Genomic DNA, 12819 nt, shown 5'->3' with positions numbered 1-12819 from the left:
CACACACACACACACACACACACACACACACACACACACGCAGTCAGGAGCCCTCTTTTAAAGGCCAGGCTGCTTCTGCAGGCCCTGACTGACCTGCCCTGAGGACCTGAGCCACACTGGGGCAGAGGATGAAAAGGATTTGCTAGAGGGGTTTCAGGGGAGGAGGTAGTTTTTCTTTTTCATTCGTTGTGTTTTATTTTTAACGGGGGGGGGGGGGATAGAACAAACGCCTTTAATGCAGTGCTGTAAATTTCCTCACTCATTGCTTGTCTCCCATCCTCCCTCTCTTTCTCTTTCTCTTTTGGCAATTAATAAACAAGCATCTGAATGTTTGGTGCTAAGGTTTCCCAGGCAGAAAGATTGAAATTGGGTGCAATTTATCAGAGCTGTAGGCTGCAGCTGGGCACCAGGTGCCCAGCTCCTGGGTGGTCAAGAAACCTCCAAAGGGGGAGGGCTGTGGATACACAATGGGAACACATCCGGTCTTCTGGTGGGGTACCCAAAGGGAAGCCTGCAGGCCTCCAGCGACCTGGTGACTTGCAGCAGCTCCTGTGATTAATCTTCTACAGCTGTTGTGCCCCATCCACTTGAGCTGTGCTCTTGTTTACCTCGGGTTTACAAATATAGCGGCTGTGCCATGCTCTCCCTGAAGTGGTGGTGGTGGTGGGATCAGTTCACTAAGTAGGGGCCAGTGACCTCCCGGGAGGGGGTCCTTCTCCCCACCTTCCCACCCTGCTGGCAGCCTTTGGCAGGCTCATCTAACTTCAAGAGAAAGCTGCCCTTACAGTCAGGCCTTGCAGTGTTGCAAAAGAGGATGGTTAATGACCAGAGATTTGGGTGACTGGATGGGGACTGGTCACCATGGGTCTGCATTGCATCACACGTCTCTTTAAATATATGAACTATCAGTGTGTGTGTGTGTGTGTGTGTGTGTGTGTGTGTGTGTTTAAGGAGCCTGAGCAGAGCCTGCATAACTGGGACTTGATTGTAGAGATTCTTTCTTTACTTGAAGACCAGAAGGCCATGGTGCAAGACCCTTCCCATGGAATTTTTATAGTTCTTCCCCCACCAGCTCTAACATTCCTTACCCAAGAAAGCTTTCCATTCCTTCTCCGACCAGGCTAGATTTCCTTATTTCCTACACCCTTAATCTGAACCCACAACTTTGAAGTGATCTAAAATGGAACTGAATTGTACGGATGTGTCTGAGAGCGATGGGGGAGGGGGTGTCCGGGAGGGGAAGCGCAGCTCTAGACAATGAACTCCAGGAAGAGAGAAAGAAGGCTTACCTTTATCCACACTATATCCCCAGGGCCTATCCACGTGTCCCCAGCCAGCATAGAGCAGGCACTTGGAAATTGTTTGGTTAAACTAATGGAATCAGCCGGATTTGTTACATCTTCCCCACCTGGGATATCTTCTACTCCCAGTAGGAGAAGGGAGAGTTTTCTCAAACCAACTCTGTTTTGTTGCTGTTGGCTTTGTTCTATTTGTAAAATCAAGCCATGTCTGGCAGCATAAGTCTGTAATCTCAGCAGGAGGATTATAAATTCAAAGCCTGTCTGGGCAATCTAGTGAGATCTCATCATTGACAACAACAACAACCACAACAATTGGTGTTGGGGGAGGGGCAGAAAGCCAAGGTTGTCGCTCAATGGTGAAGCATCTGGTTAGGGTGTTTATTTAATCTGTAGTACTCCAAAAATAAAGTCCCTTCACACTGGGCCCCCCTCCATTAGCTGACAGCCAGATTCACTTACCACAGCCATCCTCTGTTCCTGTACAGAACAGCTTGTGGTTGTGTGTGGTTGTGTGTGTGTGTGTGTGTGTGTGTGTGTGTGTGTGTGTAATCTCTGGTCATAGTGATGGGTATTGTCCATAGGCATAGATGGTACTGCTTCCCACCCTGCGTGGTTCATCCATTGCCCACAATCAGGATTTGGAAGACATCACCGTCTTGATTTCTCTTCACATTACTAAGTTTGATAAGTAGAGAGGGAAAATTCTTCTCACTCAAGCCACATTGTTTTGCCTAGAGGGTGAAATATTTTCTCCAAAAGAGAGAGCCTTCACTTGTTTTCTTGGGGAGACATTTATTAAGCAAGCAAGCAACCAGCCAGCATCTACTCTGCCAGACAAGAGCTAGGTACCGAAGCAAGCAAAATAAAATGGCTCCTTTCCTCATAAACATACATTCTAGCAGCCACAACCAAGCAGTGCTTAGGCAATTACTGTGTAAAGTGATTTCTGCCCCATGAGTGGCAATGGCAGATCAGTGGAAGTAAATAGAAATGATCACCTCGCCTCCGGGTCTTGAGGCTCAGGGAACAGCTAAGTCAAAAAGGAAGGATGGGTTCAGGTTAGCTTTGCTGAGAGCTGGGAGAAGAGAAAGGGGTAGGGTCAAACTGTAAGGGCTTGCACTTCATGCTAAGGAATTGTATGACATTTTTTCCAGTGAGGCATTAGGAAGGTTTTAACTCCAGAAGTGAAGGATCAAATTGTTCTTTTTCTTTCTTTCTTTCTTTCTTTTTTTCTTTCTTTTAAAGATTTATTTTATATATATGAGTACACTGTAGCTATTTCCAGACACACCAGAAGAGGGCACAAGATCCCTTTACAAATGGCTGTGAGCCACCATNTGGTTGCTGAGAATTGAACTCAGGACCTCCAGAAGAGCAGTCAGTGCTCTTAACCGCTGCTGAGCCATCTCTCCAGCCTGATCAAATTGTTCTTTTATATAATATGCAGAAACTGGCGGAAACTGGAATGTAGAGCCAACAGGAAGTTTCTGTAGATCCCCAAGTGGGCTCGTGGAGAAAGGGGTTCCTCTCTCTGTTTTCACATACAGACTTGATTGTTCTGGTACTTTGGGTTATGAGCCTAGTCCCTAGTGGCTCTCTCTGGCTCTACGATGTTCTTTCAAGGAAGATGATCCACTACTTTTCTTTAATAAGGTTGGTTTATGTTAGACAGTTCATATGTTCATGTGTCTTGAATAGACATTGTAAACCCAGCCCTGGGCAGAGAAGCCTCATAAGGAAGAAATGGCTGTAGATGTATAAGACACACTTCCTGAACACAGAACAAAACAAACCCAGAACTATGAGAAACGGGGAGGTCTTTGAGGATATAAAAGGAGAATGAGAAAGATTTACATTTATAGTAAATCTGTAGAGACCATGGAGCAAGACTTATAGATTTAAAAATTCACATGTGTATGAAGATAGATTTTAAAGAACTGTATGGAGAGTGGATAAATCAAATTGTAGGATCCTGGATACTTAGCTAGTGTTCATAGAGTCACACCCACTAAGAAAAAACTACTTCATTTCATCCTTGACGGAGTGTGGAACAGGCCAAGGAGATACATGCCACTAGGATTTACAAGTAAGGTGGTCCTGGGTACACAAAAATGCCAGGTCATGTAAGGACTGCATCCGGAAGTAGGACTAGAAGCTAATTCTACCCTGGCTTCCAGGTGGTACTTTCTGAATCCCTTGAGAGGAGACAGTGTAGGTGTCCTGTAGAAAGGAGAAGACTGTGATGTAGTCAGCACTCCTTCTCTGCATCGACTCTGTTCCACTCAGTTCCTCTTTCTTCCCTGTCACTACTCTCAGGACCAGGAACTCCCACCCTTCCCCCATCTCTTTCCCTGATAGCAGCCATGATCTTCCTAAACTGGACACCTTCTCTTATCTGGAATATATTGCTCCTTTAACACAGAATCCCGTCTCTCCACAAACCCCTCTCTAAACGCAGTGTTACCTGTCCCCTTTCCCCTCCCCACCATCCTTTTTCCTTACCTTTATTAAATGATTGAAACAGCGTGGTCATTATTCTATTTCCTTGTCTCCTAATTGCTCATCACTTCCCACCTTTCTCCACCTTTTACTCTAGGAACTCTCACCCTCCAAATTATAGAGAACATTGGTTCTCTCACCCCATACTCACCTCCAACAGATAGCATTGACCATTAGCTCCTTAGAAGTGTTCTTGCTGGACTCCTGGTGGGTGGAGCTCTCCTATGGTCTCTCATCCACTTCTGCTCAAAGAATCTGCCCCTTCCCAGTTTTCCTTTTCTTCATCACTTCTGGACAGTCTGCCCTTGGTGGCCAGGATGTTCCTAGAGCCTGTGCCTTTAGTTCCCTGTACCTATGCCTTATTACCAGCTCCTATTGCATTTCCTACAACAGGATGTCCATCAGTTTTAGGAATTGAATATACTCAGTGAACCTTAGCTGATCGTCCTTGGTATGCAGTCCATAGTTGCCTTCTATTTTAAAACTTTAGGGCTTTCTCAAACTGGCTGGCAGTGTTCTAGGCCCCCAAATGCTCCAACCATCCTGTTTCAACCTCAACACTTCTTTCCCCCTAAGGCAGGGAACACATTAAAATCTACTTAAACTATTAAGAATCTGGTACAAACACAGTGCTTTGGGGGCCTTCCATAAGCTCCGCCCACATTACCTACATCACCATACTCCTTGGAAGAACCACCTTGTGCCTGTGCCTTTTTGCTTCTCAGAAGGAACTAAAGGGCAGGGGTAGGGGGTGAACTTAAAGGAAATCATGAAAGGATTTAAGACCAAGAGCACAGCTTCAAAGACACAGCTAATAGAAGTTGCTCCTTGCTGGGCGTGGTGGCGCACGCCTTTAATCCCAGCACTTGGGAGGCAGAGGCAGGCGGATTTCTGAGTTCGAGGCCAGCCTGGTCTACAGAGTGAGTTCCAGGACAGCCAGAGCTATACAGAGAAACCCTGTCTCGAAAAATCAAAAAAAAAAAAAAAAAAAAAAAAAAGAAGTTGCTCCTTGTGAAAGGGAGGCCCCCACACCACTAGAGTTGACTGTATGAGAGAAGCCCCCAACTATATCTCAGAAAGATGACCCTGAGTGTTTGTCAGACTCCATTTGTTTCTCATTTAGACAATGATATGATTGAATTCCATATTTCAACATTTTAAAACTTCAGCTAAATGAAATGGCATTAAGATGAACCAAGCTTTAGGAGAATAGTCTAAAAACATATGTGTTTTCCAGCACCCCCTGTGCCACTCAGCCAAGAGTCAGAAGGATGTCAGCACTCTTTCCATGAGTGACATCAACACTAGAGTCTGGAAGTGGACTCTCTGAAATATCCAGGGGCAGGAAGGAAAGCAACGTCTGCTCTAGGCTGTGCTATGTTTCTCACACGTCTATCCTCTATCCCAATATCCTTCCAGCTCAGGGATGGCTTTTTCTTGGCCCTTCCTCATCTGATGTATTCCTTCAGGCCTGGTGCAAGGAGACTTATGTAGTCAGAGGAGGAAGGTCTAGTTTCGGGTTCCATACTTACTGGTGTAGAAACCTTGGCAGTTGACTGAACGCAGTCAGCTGTGTTCTTCATCTGTGTGATCACCCTCACAAGAAAGCTAAAGCAAGATCGTTCAAGGGAGGAAGCCTTTGTAAACTCTTGGCACATCAACTGGCTAAACCTTTGTTGAATAAATGATGCTGTATAAATATTGGTAGTCATTATCACATACTCTAGAAGGAGATGCAGGAGAGAGGGCTAGAGTTCAGAAGGGGAACTGTGTTGATTTGAACTTAGATTATGCTCCAAAACCACGTGGTTCTATTGGTTCTCCTAGTGTTTTTGGAGGAGCATTGGCTATCCCCTCCAATATACATGGTTTCTGAATCACTTAATACTATAGTCATTCATTCATTTATTCATTCATTCAATAAATACTTACTGAGCTCTCCTTATGCCAGATTGATGCACTGTGGTGAATGGAGAGGGCACATTCCTTGTCCAAATAGAATTTTTATTCCTTGATAAGCCAACAAACAAACTGACAAAACCAGCAACGTGTTCAGAATCTGATACGTGCTGTGAAAGATATGAAATGTGATATGACAAAGAGTCCAGGAGAAGGGCTACCTTCAGATAGGATGAATGGGGAGATCCTGGCAAGGAAGGTGGCATCTGAGACATGAATGAAGTGAAAGAAGTGACATATGTGGATATGTCCACAGTTAGATCCATAGTTAGCTTTTAAAGAAACATTAGATAACCTTATCTTACTGGAGTTTAAATTATATCAACAGGCGGTAAAGTCAGAAAATTCAGAGTTAGAAGAGGAATGAGTCTTCAGAAGCATAGGGATGCAATGGATGGCTTGATCTCTGCAGTAGATATTGTACAAAGACATGTCTGGTCGGTTTTGGTAGCAGTAGTCTATAATCCCAGCACCAGGAGACTGAAACTAGATAGGAAGTCCAAGGCCAGTGTGGGCTAAACAGGAAGACCCTGTCTCAGGGAAAAAAAATCACCTTATTTTGTGGGAAGCAGATTATAAGGGATCGGACAAGATTGGCAGTGGTCATTCTGTTACAGTAGGCAAAGCAAAGTATGTAATTCTCGCTGGATAGAGGTTAGACCAGAGTGTGACACATGGTGATTCTCACTGGATAGAGGTTAGACCAGAGTGTGACACATGGTAATTCTCACTGGATAGAGGTTAGACCAGAGTGTGACACATGGTGATTCTCACTGGATAGAGATTAGACCAGAGTGGGACACATGTTTGTACCCAGTATATCAGAGAACACATGCAGGCAGCATGATCTTCAAAGAATCTTCAAGTTTGATGGGCACACAATGAATACTCAACAGATACCCAAATCACTACCACCTACTACCCATGAATCAATAACCAGAATAAAGCTTTCTTGTACTCAGACTTGGCTTTAAGTTAATCTTAACATTTTGTATTTAAAAAAAAATTCCTCCTAGCACTACTTCCTAGGAGGGATATATTCCATAGATTTAGTTCCTTCTGTATGAACTACATTCTTATTTTTGACAGACAGGGGATGTCCAACCCCACCCCTTCTCTGATGTCTCCAATAATTTTTTTTTTTAAGTCCCTGGACCTTTTGCTTGAATTTAGATACTGATCTAGTGTAAACTTCTGTTAGCTCGTTGAGGATGGGGACAGGCACTCTCCTATCAGTGAGCCTCCAAGGCTTATCATATCTGGGTTATTGAATCAACAAACAGCCCTTCACCTCTTTTAGACTGAGGAGAATACTTGTGTCTTGGTTCAGTTCCAAGGACTTCCTGCCTTCTTCCTGGAGAGCTGAGAACTCCTGCTGCTCTTATTTGTCCAGTGTTCCATAAGGCCCTAAGTTCAGCAGGCGTGTGACCTGGATGCCTTCATGCTGATCCCTCTAGCTTCTGTTTCTTGAGGCCTGGATCTCTGAGCCAGAAGAAGCAATGCTGGACCAGTGTTGATGGAGAAGATGTTGATGTGATGAGCTTCCTGCTTCATTCCTTTCTTTCCCTGTCACCTTGTTGGCACTGTTCTCTAGCTTAGACTGATTCTACTTAGGTTGCTCTGAAACCTATGTCTTCCTCAGCATCTGGTTCTCCTCCCTCTCCTGCCTAGTGCTGAGAGAGTCTAAACTGGCCTCTGCTTCCAGTAGGCCTTGGTTTTGTCCATCCATGGAGTTGTCCATGCTGCTACCACTGCAGACTGCTTGTCTAAAAGAAAACACTAATCCTATCTCTCTTTTGATTAAAAAACTTGCCGCCTATATTGCTTCTCATATTCTCCTAGGTGATGCCCAAATTTTTTGGCCAGGCGTTCAAGGATTCCAGAGATACCCCACCTACTTCCATGGCTGTTTTCATAGTGTCTGCCTTTCTCTAAAGGCACAGTGCTTATTCAAGCTTCCACACCTTTCTGGCATGAGTGTCCCACTACCCATGTTGACAGTATGCTGGCTTTCGCCTAGCTGTCTCCCATTCAGTTTTCAAATCATAGATACAATGTTAGCTGGATCATGGAACTGGTCCCGGTGATCCCATGCCATTCTAACCCTTTCTTCTTCAAACTTTCTTGACACATGATTGTATGTACTCCCAAGTATAGTACTTGCTTTGTCCTAATTATTCAGTTTTCTGTCACTTTGCTCCAACGCAATGTGTGCTTCTCAAGGAGGACTATATTTTTGTTCATATTTCTCAAATTTGGAAATCCTTGCTCACAGAATCCCTGACAGATGGTTCTCCAACCTCCAGTTGAACATTGCCAAGGGTTGGGGAAATCATTGGATATGATGCTTACTAAGTTTTTTGCACATCCATTCAATAAATCTATACTAAGCATCTACTATATGCTAGACATTAATTTAGGCAATGTGGTTACAGTAATCTCATATAAAAATCCCTAAGCCCTCTTAGAATTTACTTTTTTTTTTTAGTTTGTAGGTGGGGAAAAATAAATTTAGAACAAAGGTTTAATTTTCTCACAATAAGCCAACCTGTATCACACCACTAAGCTGCGTACAAGGATGAGTTTGTGAGTGAATGCGTAGACCAAAAGATCACAGAATTAAGAGATGGTCTGTGTTGTTATCTCTGAAAGGAAATGTAACTAGAAATACATTTTTCTGTAAACAAATGAGCAGCATCCCTTTCCTATGAAGATAAGAGAACTCTATCTGTATATATCTTCAGTAAAAGTATAAAATGGCAAGTTTAGAGAAAGCAGCAAAAGGAAAATATCCTTATGTAGATGGAGAACACTGTCCTCGTCAAAGCATGAAAGCAAATAGGAGTCCATGAGGATCAGATGCTTGCCTACTTTACAGCAAGACTTTATTGTAATTTACTTGTAGATCAACTCATGATGCAATGGAAGTCCTCCTGGTCCAAGAAGATCTCCCACAAGGTCGAAATCCTTGTGATACATATATTTTTCTTTCTTAAAATTTTCTTATGAAAATCTTTTTAAACACACTTCTTCTGGTTTTCTTTCTTAAGACTCTCAGACTTAGCAGTATCTCAAAGATCAATGAAGGAACTTTATAAAAATACAAAAATCTAGGCTCTACTTCTAGGAAGCCTAAATGTAGAGCTGAGGTTGAATCTATATTCCTACACTTTTCAGATCTCAAAAGATATTCTGATGCACGGACATCTCTAGAACGTAGAATCACTTAAATTATGCTCTGCAGTTGTGGGAGGACTATGTGAAGATGTAGATTCATTAACAGGAAAGCAGACTTAACCTAAGCAAAGGCCCCACTCCCCCCCCCCCAGGTCTCTGGACTGTTCTTGGAATTGGCAGTGCCCCAGATTATCTGGATTTTATGAGTTTAATAAATTATAGTGTATCTTTGAATCATGGACTCTTATAGTGGCAAAGGTTGTCAAAGTTCAACATTTTATCCCAGATTAGTAGATTTTCACTGAGAACAGGATGGATGAATTGCTCAGTAATTAATAGCACTTGCCACTTTTGTGAGGATCTGGTTTCCAGCACCGACATGGCAGCTCAGAACTGTCTGTCATTCCAGCAACAAGGAATCTGACGCCCTCTTCTGGCCTTCATAGGCACTTCATGCACGTAATGCACATATACACATGTAGACAAAACACTCATACACACAAAAAACCCCACCCACTTTTTAAAAAAAGTTAAACAACAAAATCTTCTCTGAGTTGAGTTGCAATTCCTCATTTTAGAAAAATGTAGACATTATGATGCCCATACACAGATAATCTCACGACAGTGTAGACATGCTTCTGTGCTAATCAAGTCTTAACAAGGCAAATAAGACATTTTTTAAAAGTAGAGCAGGGCATCATTAGGGGACACCTCTTGGAAGAAGCAGAGTGTCTTGAGACCCAGGTTGCTAGTCCACCATCCTCTCACTCCCTGGAGCTCAGAAACAGACTCTGCATTCGACGTGCTAAGTTTAAAAGCTCAGATGTGGCACTGACTTGGCTAATGGATCTCTGGTGAGTTTTCAAACCACAGAGCCCCCATATCTTCATTTCTAAAACACAGAATAATGCCTGTCTCATTGTGGCACAGTGAGGTGTTAAACAGAAGAAGCAAATGTTCCTAGCACACTTCCAGGCATTAAATATGTTCTTAATGGATGCATGTGATCATTGTTTTATTGTCCCTTTCAAGTTCATGGTTCATATGTAGTATGAGGAGACAGAAGCTCTGCTCTATCCATAGATTTTCTTTTCTTGTGTGTGGTATCTCCTTGAAGATTACAGGTTTCCAACATCATCAAACAGTTAGGTGACATTAAAGTGTGAGAAGGTCAAGAGAAGTTCAAAGATGACACATGAGATCAGAGAAGGAAGGACTATGGACTATTGCTCCCTGTGTTGCTGTGAGGTTATCCACATTACTTTAAAGCTCTACAGTACTTCAGCCATCCACCACATTTCCACCATAGAGCCACTTACCTGTGTGTTCCGAGCAGAGCAATGACTTCCCAGGACATGGTTATAATCAATTATACTTATCTTTGTTTATCTCCATCCTTCATCAGAAGATACATTCTTTAAGGCTTGATGTGAATTATATTCATTAATGGTTGTATCCCAGTCACTAGCATAGTGTCTGAGCTTAAATCGACAAAGAAAAGTTTCTTACAAAATGGACTCAATCCAACAGGCTTTTGGTAAATCCAGAATGAAGACTGTCCTTGACCTTGTATTGGCCTTCTCTTCCAACCACCATCCTTTGGCTTAGTCTTTATATTCTGCCTTCTCTCTGGGAGTCTAAACTCCAAGCCTGGCTCTTCCACTGCTGTGCTGATCTCACTTAAATGTGTACCTTCCCGGGGCTGGAGAGATGGCTCAGTGGTTAAGAGCACTAACTGCTCTTCCGAAGATCCTGAGTTCAAATCCCAGCAACCACATGGTGGCTTATAACCATCTGAAATGAGATCTGATGCCCTCTTCTGGTGTGTCTGAAGACAGATACAGTGTACTTACATATAATAATAAATAAATCTTAAAAAAAAAAATGTGTACCTTCCCAATGATCAAAGCATCTTTGAGTTAAATAACTATAAAAGCTGTCAAACCCAATCTGAGCTTTATAGATGATTCAGGTATTACCCCGAGAGTACCATGGACTTTCCAGGGTCTCCTGTTCACTGAGACACAACTAGGAACGAATCTTGCATTCTGCTTTCAAATCCAAGGTTTTCTATTGTCCCAAGCTTCCTTGAGGCATGCAGAACCTCCAGGCGTGTGGGGGAAGCCTCTGCATCCAGAAAGACTCATTTTGTTCTATTTGGGTTCTTGCTCAAAAGGATCCCCAAAGCTGGGTCCCAACATCATGAGTTCCAGAAGCAGACTCACAAAATTCAGATGCCTACATTTCTCTTTAGTAATTGTGGTCTTGGTCAAATTACTTAGTCTTTCTGAGCTCTAATGTGCCATCTGCAAAAAATGGATCTGATAAAGCCGTCTTTCCTAGGAAGACTAGGAGAAATAATAATGCAGGAAAAGCATTGAGTATCATGTTTTCCTCCACGGACCCAGGTCCTCTTGTGTCAACCAGTCTATGAAAGCTCTTTAGCTTATCTCATACTCTCTAGACAGAGTAGGGAGTTGAGTGGCTGCATTTCTCAGGGTGTGTTGCTTGGAGGCAAGGACTCTACACAAATATCACTACTCCCCTAAGGTGGGTCGAGGAAACACTGGAAGCTTTAAAGTGTGTCTGCGCCAGATATCCTGTGAGAGCTAGTGCAGGCTGACTGCATCTATAACTTTAATGTAAATTGCCTGTGAGGCCTGTGCAGGGGCCCAGATTTAGACACAAAGCAGAATGACTCTACTGAGGCTGGTGACTCTACTAAGCCCTGTTCCCACTGGAGAAAGGAGAGGGCCTAGCAGGAGGGGAATTGTTCAGTCTGGCCTAGTGGCATTGTTTTATTAATGATCTGGACATGCAGAGGAACAGTGATTTTAATTAAATTTGCCATTGATATTAAAACATGTCAGGAGCCACTGCTGAGGACACAGACTCCTTGCAGGAGACCCTGGGGGTTGTGGGGCAGCACATTAGGAGACTCAGCCGGGAAACAGACAGGAAGTCATGGGCTGAACCAGGACATGCATTCTGCTGAGGGAGCCAAGTGGGAACAGAGAGTCACTCTGTGTTGAACAGACCGTAGTTTCTTTTTCATCTGCATCTGCTCTTTCCTACAAGGTATAGTGAACGACTCTTCTACAGCTATCCTAAGGTTTGGGGGAAATGGAATTTTTTTTTTTAAATATAAATCAGACCATGTCATTCTCCTGTTTAAAATCCCACCATTGGTTTTCCTTGTCTTAGGATAAAATCTCCTTTTCTCAGTCTACCGTAGAAACCCCGCAGGGAATGTACTCTCTCCTGCCATTGGCTGCTTCTGGCTCCTCTTCCCCACATTGTGTTCTTTGTAATCCAAGGCATGTACTTGGCTGTCTCCCTCAAGCCTCTATGTCTTTGCCTAGACCTTTCTCTTTAACTGGCCTTTCTCTTCCTTCTTTCTTTTCTTCTCTCTTTCTTTTTTTAAAGCTCACTCATGCTTGAAGACCTATTTCAGGGATCATCTCCTTCAGATCTGCCCCCCTGAATCCCAAGCTGGCTCAGCGCTCTCCCTGAGTGTCCTCGGCACTCTGCCCTTACCCCGCCCTTACCCCGCATCCGCATCCGTAGGAAAGCTGTCTATGTTCATGTCTTTCCACTCCCACTCAAGTGTACCTTTGTGGGCAAACACTGTCTCATTTCTCATTTTACCCACTGGCATGTAGTGGCAAATCGCAGACTTTTGTCAATATTTGTCAAGCCGAATGATGAGAAGAAGAATATTTGGGTGGGTGTCAGGAGCAGGCAGCCGGCATAGCCCTGTAAGCCTGGGGACTCAGAAGCTCTGTTAAATGGTTAGTGTCTTCTATGTGGGAACAGTGACACAGTCATGCAGCTCTCTAGCTCACTGGCTCCTGAGTCCACATCAGAATGGAAGCCGACTGGT

General features: G+C 43.5%; 1 protein-coding gene across 5 annotated transcripts in view; it reads left to right on the top strand.

The window, feature by feature from the left end:
* Slc8a3 (solute carrier family 8 member A3) overlaps nucleotides 1-12819 on the top strand; it is a 133003-nt gene that overhangs the window by 2097 nt on the left and 118087 nt on the right. The gene's annotated exons all lie outside the window — the stretch shown is intronic.

Source organism: Mus pahari, chromosome 7 (genome assembly GCF_900095145.1).
Source record: "Mus pahari chromosome 7, PAHARI_EIJ_v1.1, whole genome shotgun sequence".
NCBI lineage: Eukaryota > Metazoa > Chordata > Mammalia > Rodentia > Muridae > Mus > Mus pahari.
Note: the sequence above shows the minus strand (reverse complement) of the source record. Positions and strands in the feature narration are given on the sequence as shown.